The following is a 19,766-nucleotide window of genomic DNA, read 5'->3' on the forward strand; positions in this document are numbered from 1 at the left end:
AAGCTCCGTACTTTTTTTTTTACTAGACTCAATTCCTTTAACTGTTCCAGACCTCACGCCAGCCTGTGTGAGCTTAAACGCGTGCCTTTCGGCTATCTCCTAGTGGCTTGGCTGTCTTGCCAAGTCACAACAGTTTGGCGACGAGGATTGGCGACGAGCCAATTCGCGTTTGTACCAATACAGACTGATTTACTTGTGTAATGGCTTCGCCACCATCTCCAGATGTACTGTCCGAATTTTATCGCTTACAGAATCAGCAGACGCAGGCCTTACTGGATAACCTTGGACTGCCTGTCTAGGGTCAACGTGCAATGCAAAACGATGCGGCAGCCGCCGCTTCACCGCTACCGCAGCCACAACACGCAGTTGCACCACCTTTTCGTCCTTTTGATGCGGCACTGGAAAGCTGGATGGAGTGGCCACGCCAATTTGGATTCCATCTCGCCGCCTACAGAATTCAAGGTAACGAGCGGCAGCCTTTATTATTATCTTGCGTCGGAGTGTCCACGTACCGTGTGATAGTCAAATTATTTCTCCGACGCGACGTAGCAACTCTGTCCTACGACGAAATTTTGTCTGCATTAGATGCATATTTCAAAGAATCAGTCAATGTAGTTGCCAAACGGTATACGTTCTTTCGTACAAAACGTACGGCAGGACAGACTAATAGAGAGTGGGTTGCAACCTTGCAAGGCCTTACAAGGGATTGTGCTTTTGAGTGACAATGTGGACTCCCTTATTCAGATACTATGGTACGTGATGCAATTGCAAAGAACGTTTCTGATGTTCGTATAAGGGAACAGATTTTGAAACTAGTCAATCCCTCCCTTCAACAAGTGATGGACATATTGGATCGGCAGGACACACTTGACTTTGCTCAGGCATCATTTGAAACTTCGCCACCCGTGTGTCACGTTAACCGGCCCGCCGGGCGAGCTGCACGGAACAGTAAGTCCTCGCGTCCGGCCGCGCCAAAGCCGCCTGGCTCTCGGCCGCGTGTACCGTGCCAGCAAGCAAATGCAGTGAAATCATGCCCGCTGTGTGCTACTAGACATTCGCGTGAGAATTGCCCGTCACGCCAGGCTATTTGCTTTTTCTGTAATAAAAAAGGACATGTTCAAAGTGTTTGCCAGAAAAAGCTCCGATCGGACGCTCAAAACCATTCCAGGCCCTTTGCTTCGCGCCGGAATCGGAATCGAACCAAGGATATGCAGGCTCGCGACACTTCGCCTACGGAAATTCATGTAGTTCATGCCACTCCGCCCAGTGCCCCTCTCTCTAACAGTGACTGTGTTCGTCCCACAAATAGTGTGCGTCGACATCGTCGGAAATCCCGTCAAGTCGCAAGTGATTCTGTACCAGTGTCAGTTCACGTTGCACGAGACAGTCGCTATTGTCGTCAGCAGGACAATAAACTTTTTGTAGATTTGGACATAAACGGCAAAGTGATAGCATTCCAGCTCGATTCCGGAGCTGCAGTTTCATTGATCAATGACGACACGTACAAACAGCTGGGAACACCTCCGTTGCGTGCCACAAATGTTAAGCTAACTACATATTCAGCTCACAAGATCCCTGTGTTAGGACAGTGCAGCCTTTTTGCAACATACAAGGGACAAACAAAACTTGTGTCATTGTACATCCTTCGTTCTTCTTCTGCAGTGAACTTGTTTGGTTCCGATTTGTTTCAGTTGTTTAACTTGTCTATAGTAAATCAGGTCCTAGCAGTGAACCAGACTGTGCCTTCAGCCAGTGTTTCCCGTCTATGTGAAGAATTTGCAGACATTTTTGCACCGGGCCTCGGGTTGCTCTAAGAACTATAAAGCACATTTGGAACTGAAAGTAAACGCGCAACCGAAATTTTTCAGAGCGCGCAATGTTCCCCACGCATTGCGTGATGAGGTCGCAAGAACGTTACACGATTTGGAATCACAAGGTGTAATTGAACGTGTGCAGGCTTCTCTTTGGGCATCACCCTTAGTAATTTTGCTAAAGCCTTCCGGAAAATTGAGACTTTGTGTGGACTTCAAGGCAACAGTGAATCCCCAACTAGTGACTGCAACTTTTCCATTACCCCACCCGGAAGATCTTTTTGACAAACTGTGCCCGGGTAAATATTTTTCGAAGTTGGACCTAGCAGATGTGTACTTGCAAATACCGGTGGACGAAGACTCCCAGCGCGTTTTGGTGGTTAACACGCATCTTGGTTTGTACCGATTCAAACGACTGCCATTCGGGTGTGCATCTGCCCCTGCATTTTTCAGCAATATCTACAAACTGTTTGTGCGTCGGTCCCTACTGCAGCAAACTATCTGGACGATATTGTGATCTCCGGAAAGACGGAAGAAGACCATTTAGCCAATCTTAGAACATTATTTCAGGTCTTGCGACAAAATGGTCTTTGCTTGCGGATGAACAAATGTGGGTTTTTTGCTCGTGACTTACCCTATCTGGGCCATGTACTCAATGCCCAAGGCATACATCCGAGTCCAGAGCACCTCCGTGCCATACAAGACTTGCCTTCGCCGCAGAATTTGAAGCAGCTACAGAGTGTGCTGGGAAAAATAAATTATTATCATCGCTATGTGCGCCACGCCTCTTCCATTTCAGCTCGGCTTCATCGCTTACGCCGTAATGCGAACGCGCCTTTCGCCAGTTGAAATCGGCGTTGCTTTCCAATACTTGCCTTACGCCATTCGATCCCCAGAAACCCCTTTTGTTGATGGTGGATGCCTCGGATTTCGAGATCGGTGCTGTGCTTGCGCACAAAGAGGGTTCGCACGATCGCGCTGTTGCCTTTGCGTCCAAATTGCCCTCGTCTGCACAACGAAATTATTCACAGATCGAGAAAGAGGCACTGGCTCTCGTATTTGATGTTACAAAGTTTCATGATTTCTTGTATGGTCGTCACTTTACCATCATCACCGACCACAAACCTTTGACATCGCTTTTTCATCCGACCAAGCCTGTACCTCCACGTACAGCGCAGAAATTCATTCGCTGGTCTATTTTCCTCTCGCAGTACCGCTACGATATCTTGTATCGGTCCACTGCTAAGCACGGAAACGCCGATGCGTTGTCCCGTTTGCCTGTTGCTGAGGATAGTGCATTCGATTCCTCCGAACTTGCTTGCATGTTCATTGATGCGGAAACCGATGACGTGGTCGAATCGTTTCCCATTGATTTTCGTCGTGTAGCTACAGCCACAGCTGCTGACCCTGTCCATGCTACCGTTTTGCGTTTTGTTGCTACGCAATGGCCCTTGTCAAAGTCACGGATCGAGGATCCATTGGTTCGCCGATTTTTTGATCACAAGGGGAGACTTTTTGTTCGACGTGGTGTTTTGCTGTTGCGTTCTGATAATGATCAGTTCAGGGTCGTGGTCCCACGTTCGTTATAGTCCTCTGTCTTACGGCTTCTCCACCAAGGACATTGGGGTATAGTGAGAACGAAACAACTTGCTCGTCAGCACTGTACTTGGTTCGGAATCGATGTTGCGATTACGAATATGTGCTCTTCTTGCATGGCATGTGCCAAACAACAATCCGCACCACCGCGGAAGTTCTTTGCATGGCCGAAAACCACTACCCCTTGGCAACGATTACACATCGATTTTGCTGGTCCATTCTGGAATGCTCGATGGTTGGTTGTTTTCGATTCATTCAGTAATTTTCCTTTTGTTGTCCGGATGTCTTCCACGATGTCATCTGCCACCATCCTAGCGTTATCTGCTATCTTTTGCATTGAAGGTCTTCCGCAGACTATTGTTTCCGACAATGGCCCACAATCCATGTCCGCAGACTTTCAGTCATTCTGCAAGGCCAATTGTATTCAACATCTGACGTCCGCGCCGTTTTCGACACAGTCAAACGGTGCCGCTGAACGATTGATCAGGACATTGATGTTGAAGTTGAAAGAGTCGCATTCTCGGGAGGACGCGTTATGGCTCTTTTTGTCCTCGTATCGCTCTCCGACTCGAGATGGTCGCTCGCCAGCTGAGTTGCTTCACGGTCGCCCTCATCGAACCTTGATGTCTTTGCTACATCCGCCGCATCAGGTTCCTGTGCAGCGGCAGTCACCTGCTTTTGCTCCAGGCGACGTTGTATTCTATCGCAACTATCGAGGTTCACGGCGTTGGCTCGCAGGGCGCATTCTTGCTGCCTCGGCCGCGCTATGTATCTGGTTTTGGGGGCCTCTGGTGAGGTGCGTTGGCATCTCAATCAGCTGCGCCTCTGTCGTCGCACGGGTTCTGCCGCTCCCCGTCTGCTTTCAGCGACGATGCCGTCCGGTCAGCGCCCTGGCGACCCATCTACTGGCTCGACTCATCCCCAGGTGTTACCGACGCTGCCTTCCATTTTGCCCCATGTCGACGTGCCGCCGCCGCCACCGCCTGTTCTCCCGCCGGCGACGCCCACAGTGGACGCTTCGCTGCAGCCATCGGGCGCCTCCCTGGGTCACGCGCCGCCAATCGCTTCCCGTGACCAGTTGTCCTCCGCCATGGAACTCTTGCCCGCTCCGGACCATATGTCTTCGCCCGTCGGGTGCCCCGACCCGATGGAGGTCGACCCTTCGGCCCCTCCTGTCTCTCTGCGGCCGCATACACCGCATGTTGGCGTGCACCTTGGACTAGGTTTTCAGGCGTTTCCTAGCTCCCCTCGGACCGAATGGCAGGGTGCGGGTGGCACAGCCTCGCCTGTTGTTAGGCTCCCCACCTCGTTGCATACGCCAACATGGGGTCCTCTCCACGGCGGGGGGAAGCCATATACTACAACCGTCCGCCGATTTGCGGGGGCGGAATGTGGTGTCACCGCCAGACACCACACTTGCTAGGTGGTAGCCTTTAAATCGGCCGCGGTCCGTTATTATACGTCGGACCCGCGTGTCGCCACTATCAGTAATTGCAGACCGAGCGCCGCCACACGGCAGGTCTAGAGAGACGTCCTAGCACTCGCCCCAGTTGTACAGCCGACTTTGCTAGCGATGGTTCACTGTTTAACATTCTCAGTACTGATCAGTTATTATAATTATCTGTGGTGTCACCGCCAGACACCACACTTGCTAGGTGGTAGCCTTTAAGTCGGCCGCGGTCCGTTAGTATACGTTCACTGACAAATTACGCTCTCATTTGCCGAGACGATAGTTAGCATAGCCTTCAGCTACGTCATTTGCTACGACCTAGCAAGGCGCCATTATCATTTGCTATTTATCTTGTGATGCATGTACCGTCAGACTGATGTTCACCAATTATGGATTAAAGTTAAGTATTCCAGAAGCTCCGTACTTTTTTTACTAGACTCAATTCCTTTAACTGTTCCAGACCTCACGCCAGCCTGCGTGAGCTTAAACGCGTGCCTTTCGGCTATCTCCTAGTGGCTTGGCTGTCTTGCCAAGTCACAACATTATCTATTACTCAGAATGCCTGCACAATTGTAACGTGGCTGCCTCTATGTATATGAAATACTGAGAATCATACGGGCGTAAAGCACAAAATTTTTTAGATTTTAATGTGCATGAATGCTCCTGACGTCTGTTGAACTTATGGTGAACCAGCTTTATCTATATCTGTAGCTGTACACCGTTTATGTGAAAAGCCACAAAAAGGTGTCTCACTGATTTCTCATGTATTCATTTCCAAAACACACAAAGCATAATTTTTTGCTTTACGGTGCTCTATGTTATCAAGAATGTACAACATAATGTAGTATTTGCATCAGGTACATAGTAGTAGTACTCCATAATAGGAGGTGTGTTGGTAGTTTAACTGAAACTCAAGCCACAGAATGTACTTAAAGAAAATGATGCTAGTGAGCACCATGGAGTGTCTGAATACGTCGCAATTGTGTGAGTGTAGAATTTAATATCTATTATTTATGTTCTGATTCTAGTTTCACAATTAATTACAAACTCTACAGCTGTAAAAGGTCTCTATAGTCACTCGCCCATAACTCGAATTTTTGTGCATTAATAGTAATAACAAACACAATCTTAAATATTACTTAATATATTTCATAATAAGTGGTTACATTTTCTTCATGCGAAGTCTACAATATTGTAACTTTGATTCTGTGCTTTGCGTCCTTATGGCTCTCAGTGGTTCATATATACAGTGTGTTTGGGGAGGAAAGATCAATATTTTAAACAGTGTTAGTATAAGTAATTATGAACAAAAAATGTTATATTAACATAGGTCCGCAAGTGTTCCGTTAGGGTGGTATGGGTATTGAAAGGAATTTTAATTCTGCAAAACTGATGTGAACATCGAGAACGTATACGCAATACAACTGGACCGTAACGTCATTGCCGCGCGCGTAGCCGCGAGGTCGAAGGCGGTCCATGCGGCTCCTCCAGTCGGAGGTTCGAGTCCTCCCTCGAGCATGGGTGTGTGTGTGTGTGTGTTGTCCATAGCGTAGGTTAACTAGTGTGTAAGCCTAGGGACGATGACCTTAGCAATTTGGTCCCACAGATTTCCAAAAATTTCCGTAACGTGAGTTTCTTGCAAACAATGCACGGGTACATGCCATGTTTACGCTATGCAACCTACCACATATTATGGTGATGTGAAGTACGTAGTACAACCACCCGTTGTTTGTATATTAGTGTCGTGTAAGCTGCATTGTGTGGTGTACCGGCGACGGATCGGTTACCTGTGTTCGTACAAGTGCTGCTAACAATGCCACACGTCTACAGTAGTGAGGAATACGCAGATATGGTGAAAGTTCATGGCTTCTGCGACGGTAGTGCTACCGCTGCAAGAGAAGAATACCACAGGCGCTTTCTGACTCGACGATTACCTGATCGCAGGGTGTTGCATGCAACAGGCTCTCTTCCAAGTAGACATTTTTCATCCGAGCGAGCAAGTCAACAAACTTTGCAAGAACAGGAAGAAATTATTACAAGTGCTGAACGAAGTCCCGGTACGAACATACGAAGAATGTCCCTGCGTATCAATGCCCCACAGACACGTGTATGGGAAACATTATACGCGGAAATCCTGTATCCATTTCACATACAGCCTGTCCTAAATCTCCACGTTGGCGACAATCCCCAACGACTTCAATTCGGTCACTGGGTAACTGAGAACAGTCATTTGCTTCATACATACTATCATTTGCATGAATACATACTATTCACTGTCGAAGCCCAGTTTTCACGACATGGAATAAACACACACGCAGTAATCATCGATGGTCACGGAAAAATACACATGCTTCAGTGGATAGCAATTTCCAAGTTCTTTTTGGCATAAATGTTTGGTGCGGCATGATCCTTAACCTTTTGATAGGTCCATTTACTATCAATCTGCGATTGACGGGAGAGAGGTACCTGCAGTTTTTGGAACATTAATTTGCGAAGCTATTGGAAGACGTTCATTTATCCAAGCGAACTGGAATGTACTTTCAACATGACGTTGCCCCTCCACATGTCACCCTAAGTGTGAGGGACCATCTCAATTGCACCTACCCTAATCGCCGGATTGGTTGTGGCGGTGCTATTAACCGGCCTCCTAGATCATCTGACCTTGCACCTTTAGATTTGTGTTTATGTAGTTGGATGAAATCAGAGGTGCACAAATTGAAAGTAAATACACGAGATTAACTGCTTCCTCGCATCATGGACTCTGCTGAATTCAGTAGGAACCAACCGCAGGCAATTTAAGAAGCCATACGTCGTGTTATCACTAGAGCGCAAAAGTGCATTGACGTTCTTGGTGGGATATTCGAACCTATTCTGTGAACTGTACAACATCTGTACGGTAAGTGTTAAAGCTGTTTGTAAAAGACATGGTACATCTTTTTCAACTGAATACATGTAACATGCGTGTTGTAAAGCATTATATACTAAATGCAAAGTAAATCAATGTTATGTAAAAATGTGTAATACAACCGTTTTTCTCTGTAACACTGTTTTCAAAAAAATCACGTTACGGTCCAGTTGTCCTCGTATTGCGTATAGGTTCACGTAGCGCACATTAAATTTGCAGAATTAAAGTTCCTTTCAATACCCATACCTCCATAACGAACCACTTGCGGACCTATGATCATTTAACATTTTTTTCAGAATTGCTTATACTATCACTGTGTAAAATATTGACCTTTCCTTCCAAAACATACTGTATATGTGTGAAATTTAAAGAACCCAAGTGATATAGCATGCATCCACCAGAAAACACACGAGATCTATGCTATTCTGCAGTTACTGACTTCTTATACATTTCTATGAAAAAGTAAGACCTTGAGTTCGCGCTATCGATGTGTTCAAATAAATCACATTGTACTTACTGACACGTTATTAAAAATGTGAGGAACTTATTCTTGCATTACCATTTATTTAAAATACTTCATGCTGCACATAGACGCTGTCATCACACACCATGCGAGCTGATACGCAGTGCACAGAGAGAGAGGGGGGGAGAGAGGGAGAGAGAGTTGGGCTCTTCTATGTCGCACTGCACTATGCCACTGCTGTGAATTACAACGTGCTCGGCCATACTAATACACTCCTGGAAATGGAAAAAAGAACACATTGACACCGGTGTGTCAGACCCACCATACTTGCTCCGGACACTGCGAGAGGGCTGTACAAGCAATGATCACACGCACGGCACAGCGGACACACCAGGAACCGCGGTGTTGGCCGTCGAATGGCACTAGCTGCGCAGCATTTGTGCACCGCCGCCGTCAGTGTCAGCCAGTTTGCCGTGGCATACGGAGCTCCATCGCAGTCTTTAACACTGGTAGCATGCCGTGACAGCGTGGACGTGAACCGTATGTGCAGTTGACGGACTTTGAGCGAGGGCGTATAGTGGGCATGCAGGAGGCCGGGTGGACGTACCGCCGAATTGCTCAAAACGTGGGGCGTGAGGTCTCCACAGTACATCGATGTTGTCGCCAGTGGTCGGCGGAAGGTGCACGTGCCCGTCGACCTGGGACCGGACCGCAGCGACGCACGGATGCACGCCAAGACCGTAGGATCCTACGCAGTGCCGTAGGGGACCGCACCGCCACTTCCCAGCAAATTAGGGACACTGTTGCTCCTGGGGTATCGACGAGGACCATTCGCAACCGTCTCCATGAAGCTGGGCTACGGTCCCGCACACCGTTAGGCCGTCTTCCGCTCACGCCCCAACATCGTGCAGCCCGCCTCCAGTGGTGTCGCGACAGGCGTGAATGGAGGGACGAATGGAGACGTGTCGTCTTCAGCGATGAGAGTCGCTTCTGCCTTGGTGCCAATGATTGTCGTATGCGTGTTTGGCGCCGTGCAGGTGAGCGCCACAATCAGGACTGCATACGACCGAGGCACACAGGGCCAACACCCGGCATCATGGTGTGGGGAGCGATCTCCTACACTGGCCGTACACCACTGGTGATCGTCGAGGGGACACTGAATAGTGCACGGTACATCCAAACCGTCATCGAACCCGTCGTTCTACCATTCCTTGACCGGCAAGGGAACTTGCTGTTCCAACAGGACAATGCACGTCCGCACGTATCCCGTGCCACCCAACGTGCTCTAGAAGGTGTAAGTCAACTACCCTGGCCAGCAAGATCTCCGGATCTGTCCCCATTGAGCATGTTTGGGACTGGATGAAGCGTCGTCTCACGCGGCTGCACGTCCAGCACGAACGCTGGTCCAACTGAGGCGCCAGGTGGAAATGGCATGGCAAGCCGTTCCACAGGACTACATCCAGCATCTCTACGATCGTCTCCATGGGAGAATAGCAGCCTGCATTGCTGCGAAAGGTGGATATACACTGTACTAGTGCCGACATTGTGCATGCTCTGTTGCCTGTGTCTATGTGCCTGTGGTTCTTTCAGTGTGATCATGTGATGCATCTGACCCCAGGAATGTGTCAATAAAGTTTCCCCTTCCTGGGACAATGAATTCACGGTGTTCTTATTTCAAGTTCCAGGAGTGAATATACACACGACCCACGGGAGGCATTGTGTCTCTGGCTTGACCTCTTACGCTCTGTGTGTTACACTGACAAGCAGCAACGGAGGCGTTGCACTGCCGATGGACACCACTATGTAACTCTCTCCGTAACCATTGTAACTGCATTTTAAAGAGAGCATGGACATGCTCACCACCTAAAGGTCAACTCACCACGCTTTTGCTCTGAGGCAGTGTAGTCACTACTGGCCATTAAAATTGCTACACTCAGAAGAAATGCAGATGATAAACGGGTATTCATTGGACAAACGTATTATACTAGAACTGACATGTGACTACATTTTCACGCAATTTGGGTGTATTGATCCTGAGAAATCAGTACCCAGAACAACTACCTCTTGGCCGTAATAACGGCCTTGATACACCTGGACATTGAGTCAAACAGAGCTTGGTGTACAGGTACAGCTGCCCACGCAGCTTCAACACGATACCACAGTTCATCAAGAGTAGTGACTGGCGTATTGTGACGAGGCAGGTGCTCCTGTCTGTGTGCAGCGGCAAGGGTAACTGTTGCCATGGTCTCCGAGCTGATAGTCCATGCTGCTGCAAACGTCGTCGAACTGTTTGTGCAGATGGTTGTTGTCTCGCAAACGTCCGCATATTTTGACTCAGGGATCGAGACGTGGCTGCACGATATGTTACAACCATACGGATAATAGGCCTGTCATCTCGACTGCTAGTGATACGAGGCCGTTGGGATCCAGCACGGCCTTCCGTATTACCCGCCTGAACCCACCGATTCCATATTCTGCTAACAGTCATTGGATCTCGACCAAAGCGAGCATCAATGTCACGATACAATAAACCGCAATCGCGATAGCCAACAATCTGACCTTTATCAAAGTTGGAAACGTGTTGGTACTCATTTCTCCTCCTTACACGAGGCATCACAGTAACGTTTCACCAGGCAACGCCGGTCAACTACTGTTTGTGTATGAGAAATCGGTTGGAAACTTTCCTCATGTCAGCACGTTGTAGGTGTCGCCACAGTCGCCAATCTTGTGTGAATGCTCTGAAAAGCTGATCATTTGCATATCACAGCATCTTCTCCCTTTCGGTTAAATTTTGCGTCTCTAGCACGTCACTTTTGTTGTGTAGCAATTTTAATGGCCGGTAGTGTGTCATTCATCAAGCTGACAGCTCTTATCTTAAATAGTATACTCAGGTCTTGGTTTCTATAAACCCTGATACACCAGCAGCTGCAGCCAGTTTGATGCTCCACAGGTGTCACGCACATTGATAAATAAAGAGTATACACTGAAGAGCCCAATAAACTGATACACCTGCCTAATATCGTGTAGGGCACCGGCGAGCACGTAGAAGTGCCTCAACACGACATGGCATGGTGCCGACTGATGTCAGAATTAGTGCTGGAGGGAATTGACACCATGAATCCTGCAGGGCTGTCCAAAAACCCGTAAAACTACAGGTGAGTGGAAATTTGTTCTGAACAGGATGTTGCACAGCATCCTAGATATGCTCAATAATGTTCATGTCTGTGGGGTATGGTGGCCAGCGGAAGTGTTTAAACTCATAAGAGTGTTGCTGGAGCCACTCTGTAACAATCGTGGAGGTATGGGATGTCGCTTTGTTGTGCTGGAACTGTACAAGTCCGTCGGAATGGACGATGTACGTGATTGGCTGCAGGTGATCAGACATAATGCTTACGCACATGTGACCTGTCGGAGTCGTATCTAGATGTATCAGGGGTCCGATATCACTCCAACTGCACATGCCTCAAACCGTTACAGAGCCTCCAACAGGTTGAACACTCCTCTGCTGACATACAGGGTCCTTGAATTCATGAGGCTGTCTTCATACACCTACATGACGATCCGCCCGACGCAATTTAGAACGAGTCTCGTCCAATCAGGCAACATGTTTCAACTCATCAACAGCAGAATGTCGGTGTTGACGGCCACAAGCGAGGCGTGAAACTTTGTGTCGTTCAGTCATTAAGGGTATACGAGTAGGCCTTAGGCTTCGAGGGTCCATATCGATGATGTTTCATTGAGTGGCCCGCACGCTGTCACTTGTTGAAGGCCCAGCACTGAAATCGGGAGGAATTTGCGGAAGGGCTGCACTTCTGTCACGTTTAACGATTCTTTTCAGTCGCCGTTAGTCCCGTTCTTGCAGGGTCTTTTTTCGGCCGCAGCGATGTCGGAGATCTGACATTTTACCAGATTCCTAATATTCACGATACACTCATGAAATGGTTGTATGGGAAATTCCCCACTTCATCGCTTCCTCTGATATATTGTGGTCCATTGCTCGTGCGCCGAATATAACACCACGTTCAAACGCAATTAAGTCTTGATAATCTGCCATAGTAACAATAGTAACCGGTCTAAGAAATGCGCCAGACCCTTGTTCACTTACGTGGGCGTCTCCGACCGCAGCGCGTATTGTGCCTGTTTGTGTATGTCTGTATTTCAATATGCATACCCATGCCAGTTTCTTTGGCGCTTCAATGTGTCATTCCTGCATTCTAAAGCCGCAAAGGGCCCCTCACACATGTCATATTAAATTTATAACCTCCTACGTGGGGCAATTGTTCATTATGTAATGTCTGCATTGTATAAGCACTAACATATCATAGTAAAATTATAAATTCCCGCAAAGCACATTCAGTATGATAATGCGTTCACATACACAAGTTTGCAACGTGTCAATAAATGATACGGACAGTGAGTGATTTCAGTATATATGATGATGGTTGCATCAGTGGAAGTCTGCTGGAGTAAGGATCATGGCAAACCAGTTAATAGTGATTCAGGTTAACTGGAAAGACAAAGCGAACATTTTTAGAGTAACTCTTAGAGCATAGCGGCAGAGATCAATAGACAAACATCAAGCAGCGCGTTATATTAGTTTCTATGCATGGTAAAGGCTGTACCACACTTCATCAATCTTTCCTCCCATGAATTACATCTTGAAACGCATCGTAGCAGTCGCCGTGTTGGCACATCTAGAGGCGTTAAATTTTGAAGAGCGCTTTTGCTGTGTGGAACATTCTCGGACTTCTTGCCACGTCACTGCAGGGTATAACCTCGACCTTTCGACGGTTACCTCCATCATTTTCGTCTGGGGCACCTGACTGTCAAAGTTGCTGCTGTGGTGGCCTTACGTATCCCACAGACGGCTTCTGATTAGTCAGTAGTTGCGTAATGTTGTCGTAGGAGGTGTCAACGTCAGCACTGGTGGCTCCACTGCCCCCGTAGAATCGCAAGCATTGCGACGAATATCTCAGCCTCTTTTTCTCTGCGTCGACATTTCGCTTCATCCCCCCATACAGCATTCGAATTGCGTCATATGGCAGGGGTAACACGGTGGGCGGTCGCATCACGCGGTTATTTAGGCCTGATGGCTACCTTTTACCTTTTTAGTATAGCACTGGGGTTAATGTCGCTGCTATGTTTGAAATGCACGAGAGAACTTGGCCAGCCCCTGTCAACTCGGATCCTCCAGTATGAACGCTCCACCGTTGTGTTTTCTGAACAGCTACCACACATTTCATGCGTATGCGACGCATCAGGTGGGGACTACCGCCGCACCGCTGATAAAAGCACGCACCGACGCCGACAGTAGCTCTTATCTCAGCGCGCCGTCCCCGGGGCGCTCTCCGCTGCGCGTAACAGGCGTTTTATAGCTAGACAATGCTGGCCGCTTGTTATCTGATCACTCTGTGCAGCGTATGCATGCAGGTCTGCCGCAGGCACGAAAATGCTGCCGTTCCCGACTTGCGCGTCTTTATGACGTTCTTTGTTTTGGTTCGCGATAGGCGACGAACTGGCGCTTGCGTGCTACACAAAGCGAGATTAACGTCACAGGATGGACAGCATACTTCCACTGGTTCGACGGTATTACTGAGAAACTCTGCCCTGCCGATCAGGTGTCAAAAATCTGATGATTTTCCTCCAGTAGAACGTTGCATGGTCTAGGGCATAGTCTTGTCGGCTCATTAAATATGTGTTGCTAATACTGTAATTTTAGATCAACATACTTTCTTTTTGTTTCACAGCCATTGTAAACACTTAAAAAGTTTAACTGCCCTGCAGATATGTTTGGGAATTCCTGTCCAAATTGATGACCATGCACAGACCTATGAAACTCCAACTTGTCTGTGGTCTTAGAGAATTTCCTGCTAACATGTTAATATGCTTGCATCACCTACATATGTATAAATAAGGTTGTCTTTTGCCCAAAAGAACCGATGAACATAAATCACAACTATTTCCGACTATTTTCATTCTGTTACATCATACCACCATATTCGATATATGTTAATTTTCTATTGAGTGAACAATATTGTGTACATTCATGTGTAAGACCGTTTCATACACGTCAAAGCGACATAATTCTCTCCTCGGCCAGAAATTTTCGCGTTAACTAATAACAGCAAGTGGCTAGTGAGGGAAACAAAATAACATTTAACATGGACGAAATGCATTTAACTTAAACATTAGTGTATTAAGAGCGCCAGAAGTTTTTTAGAGTAAATTAAATATATTCAATAAGGACATTTCCAATAATATAAGTTTAACCTGTCAGATTAAATATAAATTACATGTTCTTAAATACCCATAATTTCCATTGTTGTGGTTCAACATTTACAGCTCAGCTAAGATTTCTGAATCATTTTACTCATCACCATCGACAGTACTATATCAACTGCTCTGTATTGCTTCTTCTAGATTTCTCGAATATTTTCGGTAGTGGTAAGCTACATCTTTGAGCTTCTTTTTTAAATTTGGTAATGGAAGCTATGGCGTTGGTAAAAAAATTCAGAATCGTGCATCTGAACTGTGTTTTCCTTTTTCGTGTTGTATTAAGTCAGTCATTCTGAGAATGCAAATATCTTTGTCAATCTTCTGCTTACAGACTGACAGTGGGCAAGTTTGTGTAGTCCATTCACAGGGAAATGCTCATTCCATTTCTCAGGGGAGGGGCAGCTCTCGTTACAGCAGCAGCCTACCAAGTGACCTACCTCGTTCTGAGATCTGATGCACTTTTTTCATTAGAAGCGACTTACTCTATATTTCCTCTGTGGTCTTCAGTTTAGCCTCCTAGATTCTGAGCGCATTTACATATTTATTATGCACAGTTCCGCCTTTTATTGACTTTGTAGAGTATATTTCCGTCGTCCTTAATATGGGTAGGAACTGTGATTACTGTGTTAGAACTGTTTGGTGACCCTTCGCTCACAGCTCCAGGCAGCATTGACTTTTGTCACAAAGCTTGAGGCTGCTGTCCATGGGCATCACAGTGGGGTGCTGGACATGTGATCCATGGGTTGTCCAGCGAGTCACGTGTTTCCCCCCCCCAGCCCCCCCCCCCCTCCCACTCCCACCCCTATAAGTCCACTGCTGTGGCAGTGACAGCTGCTGCCTGCACTGAGGTTCACTCCTCAGTCGTGGTACAATGTGACATGGTTCGAAGGTGTGGCAGGAAGTGAAAGTGTTCCTGAAGTACCAATTGGAGAGCCTCCCCATTTCATCTTATGAACAAGTTTCGCGGGCTACCTGTGACTGACAAGTCCGATGAGCCACATGTGGTCTCTCGACCAGTTCCATAAGAAGCCTCTCAGCATGCAAGGTATGGGCTTTCACAAAGGGTAATACTAGTGGTAGTAGCTAGCTCCAACGTTAGGCACATAACGGGGCTCTATGGGGATATAGCTGCCAAAGAGGGGAATGAACTATGTGTCCACTCTATGTGTATATTGGTAGACGTCATTCCAGATGTAAACTGGGTGCTTTCGGATACCATGAAGAGCACAGGGTGCAGCCAGCTGCAGATTATGGCTCATGTTGGTATTAGTGATGTGTCTCGTTTTGGATTAGAATAAATTCTCTCTGGTTTCAGTCGGCTATCAGAAATGGCAAATACTGCCAGTATTGCTTGCAAGGTGAAGACGGAATTCAACATCTGCATCACCGTCGACGTAACTGTGGTCCTTTTTAACATAGTCGAATGGAGGCTCTCAATCAGAGGCTCAGCCAGTTCTGCGAACGTGTAGGCTGCAGATTCCGCGACTTGAGTCATTTGGTGGTGGATTTCCGGTTTCTGCTTAATAGATCAGGAGTCCACTACAGACAGGAAGCGGCTACATGGTTAGAGGAGCTCTGTAGAGGAGACTGGCCAGTCTTTTAGGGTAGATGGTGTAGGTAAACTACAGAAACGGCGTCAGTGTGGCACTTTGCGGGACAATTATATGAAAGTAGACTTGGCAACAATCGGAACTGAAGTTATAAATTGTCGTAGCTGTGTTTGGAAAGAACCAGAGGTCCAAGTGGTAACAGAGAGCACTGAAGCTCAAATCGTTATAGGTACAGAAAGCAGGCTACATTCGGAAATAAAATAACAGACATATTTGAGAAGGTCCTAACTATGTTCTGAGAGGATAGGTCAAATAGAGTTGATGGTGGCTTGTTATTGTTGGTTCAAATGGCTCTGAGCACAATGGGACTCAACTGCTGTGGTCATGTCCCCTAGAACTTAGAACTACTTAAGCCTAACTAACCTAAGGACATCACACACATCCATGCCCGAGGCAGGATTCGAACCTGCGACCGTAGCGGTCGTGCGGTTCCAGACTGCAGCGCCTTTAACCGCTCGGCCACTTCGGCCGGCTGTTATTGTTGTCAGAAGTAGTTTAACGTGTAATGAAATTGAAGTAGACAGTTCTTGTGAGTTAATATTGGTAGACGCTGTACCTGACAGCCGAAATAGATCAATATCTGGTTTCTTTTTCCGACGCCCTGTCTTATACGATTCAACTACTTAAAATATGAGTCTCATACGACTATACTTGGTAGTAACTACAGTGTATCCTTGATATGTTGGCGAAAATATATGTTTATAGTCAGTGGTAGGCACAAGCAATTGTCCGCAGCTCGTGGTCGTGCGGTAGCGTTCTTGCTTCCCGCGCCCAGGTTGTCGGGTTCGATTCCCGGAGGTATCAGGGATTTTCTCTGCCTCGTGATGACTGGGTGTTGTGTGATGTCCTTAGGTTAGTTAGGTGTAAGTAGTTCTAAGTTCTAGGGGACCGATGACCACAGATGTTAAGTCCCATAGTGCTCAGAGCCATTTGAACCATTTGAGCCATTTGCACAACCAATTGTCTGAAACTGTGCTGAATGTTTTCTCAGAATACTACTTTCAACAGTTACTACAGAAACCCACTCGAAGTGTAAATGGTAGCGAAAATGTACGTGAGTTCTTAGCGACAAGTAATCGTGGCCAATTTGGGAGGAGCATCATGACGGATACAGGGATTGAGGCACTACAATATTGTTTTGGCGAGACTGAATCCTGTAACATCCGAACCCACCAAAAATAAACCCAGAACACACCTATAAAAAAAAAACAGATGAAAATATGCTTCGCCCTTTCCTAAGGGAGAGCTTCCATTCCTTCCAGTCTGGCTATGTAAACGTACACCAGATGTGGCTTATATTCAAAGATATAGAATTGATGGCAGCTGAAAGATACATACCAGATAAATAATAAATTATGATGCTGATCGCCCAGGTCAGAACTGTGGTGCAGAAGCGACTAATAAAGCACGCCAAATTTAAGAAGACGGAAAAACTCTAAGATAGCCAAAGTTTTACGGATTCTCGAAATTTAACGCGAATTTCAAATAGAGATGCTTTTAACACTTTGCATAACGGAACTGTGTCTCTCTGTCTGGAAAAAAACCCAGAGAGATTTAGGTCGTATGTATAGTCCATCAGCAGCAAGACGCAATCAATATCCCCACTCCGCAATAACAATGGTGATGTTACAGACGTCAGTGCCACTAAGGTCGAGTTACTAAACATTGTTTTCCGAAATTTTTTCACAAACATTCGGGTAAATATACCAGATTTTGAATCACGAACTAATGCCAACGTAAATAACGCAAAAGCAGATATCCTGGATGTAGTAAATCAGGTGAATTCAAGAAGGTAGGAGACGAGATACTGGCAGAAGTAAAGCTGTGAGTACGGGGCGTGAGTCGTGCTTCGGTAGCTCAGTTGGTAGAGCACTTGCCCGCGAAAGGCAAAGGTCTCGAGTTCGAGTCTCGGTCTGGCACACAGTTTTAATCTGCCAGGTAGTTTCAGCTGAATTCACTTGATAAAGGCAAGACGTCCAGTCCAGACTGTATACCTGTCAGGTTTCTTTGAAAGATTGCTGACGCAATAGCTCCAATGTAAGCAGTCATATACAACTGCTCCGTCGTCATATGTGCCCCGTAATTGTAAAGTAGCACACGTCACACCAATATGCAAGGAGAGACACACGAGTGATCTGCGGAATTACTGACCAATATGATTAAATCTGATTGGCAGTAAGATTGTGGAACGTATGCTGTGTTGGAGTAATATGAGTTGCCACGGAGGAAACGAATTATTGACAAACAGCGAACACGGATTCGGAAGATATCGTCCTTGTAAAACACAGACAGCTCTTTATTGTCACGAAGTAATGAGTCTTATCGACAGGGGTCGTAAAATTTTCTCGACATTTATAGATATCCAGAATGGTTTTGACAGCGTTAGTCACAGGCGATTTACAATCAGATTGCGTGCCTACTGAGTACCGTCTCAGTTGAGCGACTGGGGTCGTGTTTTTCTGTCAGGAAGGTCACAGTTCGTTGTAACTGACACAAGGTCATCGAATAAAACAGAAGTAAGATGTGGTGCTCCTCAAGGAAGTGTTATAGGCCCCTGCTGTTCCTCATCCACATCAACGACTTAGCAGACAATCTGAGCAGCCATTTTAGATTTGCTTGCAGGTGATTCTGTCATTTACCGTGTTGTATCGTTATCATATGATCAAAACTAATTACAAAATGATTTAGATAAGATATCTGTATGGAATAAAAAGTGACAATTGGTTCTAGATAATGACAAGAGAGAAGTCATCACATTAGTACTTTGAGGAATCCGCTAAAATTTGGTTACAGGATGAATCACACAAATCTAGCAGCTGTAAATTCAACTAAATATTTAGGGATTACAGTTATAAATACCTTAAATTGGAACGATCAAACTAAGAATGTTGTGAGGAACGGAAACCAAAGATTGCGATTTTCAAGCAGAGTAGTTCGAAAATGCAACAGATCTAAGACAACGCTTACACTACGGTTGTCCTTCCTCTTCTGGAGTACTGCTGTGCTGTGTGAATCTACATCAGGTAGGATTGGCGGAGGACATCAAAATAGTTTAAAGAAGAAGCAGCTCGTTTTGAATTACCACGAATTTCGGGATATGATAAGTGAATTGGGGTGGCAATCATTAAAACAGAGGGCTTTTCGTTGCGGCAGGATCTTCTCGCGAAATTTCAATCGCCTACTTTCTCCTGAGAGTGCAAAAATATTTTGTTGGCGCCGACCTACATAGGAAGAAATGATCATCATAATATAATCAGAGAAATCAGAGCTCGCAATGAAGGAGTTAAGTGATTATTCCCCTCGCGCTGTTCGAGAGTGGAACTGTTAAGAAATAGCTTGGAGATGGTTCGATGAATCCTTCTGCGAGGCACCTAACTGTGAACTTCGGAGTAATCATGTTGATGTAGATGTACAAGTCATTCAAAAGTAACAGATATTTGTAATATGTACGTGGTCGAATAAATTCTTTGCAGACTGGTATATGATTTTGAAGGTATTCCTCCTCTTGTCCAACCGAAATTAGTAACAATACCTGACATGTGTGATCACATACACGTAAGCCTGCTCATTGCTCCCGCATACAGATCACCGTCCTGACCACAGAAACAAGAAACGCTTGTCCCGATGATAGGAATTCTCGGTTACGTAAAAACTG

The sequence above is a fragment of the Schistocerca piceifrons genome, chromosome 5, assembly GCF_021461385.2.
Source record: "Schistocerca piceifrons isolate TAMUIC-IGC-003096 chromosome 5, iqSchPice1.1, whole genome shotgun sequence".
Lineage (NCBI taxonomy): Eukaryota > Metazoa > Arthropoda > Insecta > Orthoptera > Acrididae > Schistocerca > Schistocerca piceifrons.